The sequence below is a fragment of the Budorcas taxicolor genome, chromosome 8 (assembly GCF_023091745.1).
Source record: "Budorcas taxicolor isolate Tak-1 chromosome 8, Takin1.1, whole genome shotgun sequence".
NCBI classification, from domain to species: Eukaryota; Metazoa; Chordata; class Mammalia; order Artiodactyla; family Bovidae; genus Budorcas; species Budorcas taxicolor.
The window spans coordinates 10,631,317-10,634,141 of NC_068917.1; positions in this window are offsets into that span (position 1 = coordinate 10,631,317).

The window sequence follows — 2,825 nt, forward strand, 5'->3', positions numbered from 1 at the left end:
GCATCAGAACACTACACTGAAGAGCCCTGCTACTCAGGACTGGCCCATCGGCCGGCAGCATTGCCATCTCCAAGGTTCTAAGACATGGAGAATTTGGGGCCAGACCCGAGTCTGCAGTTAAGACTGACAGGGGACCTGTTAAAAATGCAGGTTGAGGCACCTCCCCAGGTCTCCTGAGAAAGCTTCAGTTCAGTCACTCGGTCGTGTCCAACTCTTTGTGACCCCATGAACTGCAGCACACCAGGCTTCCCTGTTCATCACCAACTCCTGGATCTTGCTCAAACTCTTGTCCACTGAGTTGGTGATGACATCCAACCATCTCATCCTCTGTCGTCCCCTTCTCCTGCCTTCAGTCTTTCCCAGCATCAGGATCTTTTCCAGTGAGTCAGGTGGCCACAGTATTGGGAGTTTCAGCTTCAGCATCAGTCCTTCCAATGAATATTCAGGATTGATTTCCTTTAGGATTGATTAGTTTGATCTCCTTGCAGTCCAAGTATTCTCCAACACCACAGTTTAAAAGCATCAATTCTTTGGCGCTCAGCCTTCTTCATGGTCCAACTCTCACATCCATACATGACGAGGAAAAAACTATGAGAAAGCATGGTCCTAGTAATCTGGAACCTTCAGGCAGTTCACTAAAGTTTAAGAATCAGCCTTAGAGCTGTTCCCCAAACTAAGAACCTAGAATGCCTGTTAATTATCAGACATCCAGCCACTCTTCCTCCTCCTCCTTCCGCTACACCCCAGCCCCAGAGAAGGGGCCCAGTAAATAGAAGATGGGGGCTTCGGAGCAGTTTCCCAGGGAAGGGTGGGTGTGTTTATGGGTGCAGGTCTTAGTTACAACTCCAGAAAGCTGCCCAAATGGGGTTGGGCTCTGTGAGCTTCTTGAATTATAGCCCTAGATTCAGATTTGTCGGAAACTCCTGTGAGGACAACTTAAAATTTCTCACTGGAAGTAGGAACCAAGTAGATTATACCAAGGATGCTAGACATATAATTAAGGTGCAGAGTAGAGGGTAGGGCTGACAGGTTTAGAGACTTAAAGTACGGGATGCCCAACTTGAATTCAGAAGTCCTTTTTGAAAAACCTGGTTTTTGGCCTATGCTGGGTCTCCGGAGATGCTATGCCTGTGCCTTCTCTAGCTGCAGTGAGGGAGGGAGGGTTACTCTTTGTTGAGGTGCAAGGGCTCTAGGCATGCGGGCTTAGTTGCTCCGAGTATGTGGGATCTTCCCAGACCAGGAATGGAACCTGTGTCCCCTACACTGGCAGGCAGATTCTTAACCACTGGACCATTAGGGAAGTCCCAGAACACCTTTTTAAAGTATAAATATGTCCTGTGTGATATTTGGGATATAATTATACTGGAAGAAAATTTATCTGAAATTCAAATTTAACTGTACATCCTGTATTTATCTGGCAATTATATCAATAGTAGAGAAACATTTAGAAGGCAAATGTTCTTCCAAAGAGCTTAGGAGTGTGTGCCAAGGCCAAGACCCCCAACAGCTTTACAGCTGGGAGGGACCCACACCACCCAGAGGTTCAGAAAGCCCCACAGACCACGGCTGAGCGAGGAGAGAATCTTCCAGTGCATCCTCAGACCAAGGTTTGCCACCAGCTTGTCCCATGTCCGATGTGAACTTTAGCAGAACTAATAGGTTTCAACATACAAATCTTAACAACCTTCCTTGGAATATCAAGACTAAGTTTTGATGCTTAAATTACAAATACCTGGAAAATCTGTTGAGTCTGGCTTACAGCCGTGCTCCCGAGTGGCAAGTAACTTTGGGTCAGTGTGGTGACTGGTTTTAGTCTCAAATAAACTGAGGACCTGAAACCTCCACGAACCCCAAGTCTATTGTCAAACTAACCATCAGTCTGTTATCAAACGGCCAGCAGCGGCCACACGACCAGAATCAGCGTGGGTATGAGTGGAGCAGTGTGAACCCAGTTATTGCTGGAACAAACCTCTTTCGGTGACTCACTACATAAAGAGCCGAAGCAAAATAGACTGTGCACTATATTCACCAAGAGCCCGGCTTCTGGAAAGTTCTATCATGCCCTCCAAAAGGGATTCTCGGGCTCTGTGCTGAGCCTCAGGGAGTCACTGGGTGGGCACGGCCCAAACTTCAGCAATGCCTGGGGGAAAAGGGAGACAGACCATTGCGCTGGGGGAATGGGGCTAAGTGCCACTCGGCGTTCAAGCCAGTCACCAGAAAAACATCTGCCTTTCTTGAGAAACAAACAAAGCGCAAAGCTGAAAATAACCTCTGAGTTCAATCAAATGTCTGAACACAGCTAATAGAACTGGCCAGAAGCACAGCAGGCCAGTGGAAGGGACGCCCTTGCTCCCTTCCTGGCAGGAACAGTGTGGAGCTGGGCAGCTGGGTGGTTCCAGCTTTCTGGGGACAGCAGCCTGCCACCGTGCCTCAACCACCAACTCCTTACCTGGAGTTCCACACCTGCCACGCCTGTCCAGGCTTCAAGTCAACTACCCTTGACAAACGCTGAATAATTCAATTCTTTATTATAAAAATCTCAAAAACGTTAGCTTCAACTAGAAACTTACCTGCTACGAAGGGACCAACGGCAATCCTGAAACCTAAACTCCCTTTAAACGAGGAAATGATGCCAACTTCACCAGAAGTTGCCTCCCAGGCTTCACGTGCAGCAGACAGTCTGCAATCTTAGGAATATTCCCTAGAGCTCTACAGATAATCACACCTGCTACATAAGTCCACTGGAAGAAATAAAACGATGGAAAAACAGAAGCGAATGGAAAAAAAAATTAACTTCACTTTCTACTGCGATAGGTATTCAAAAG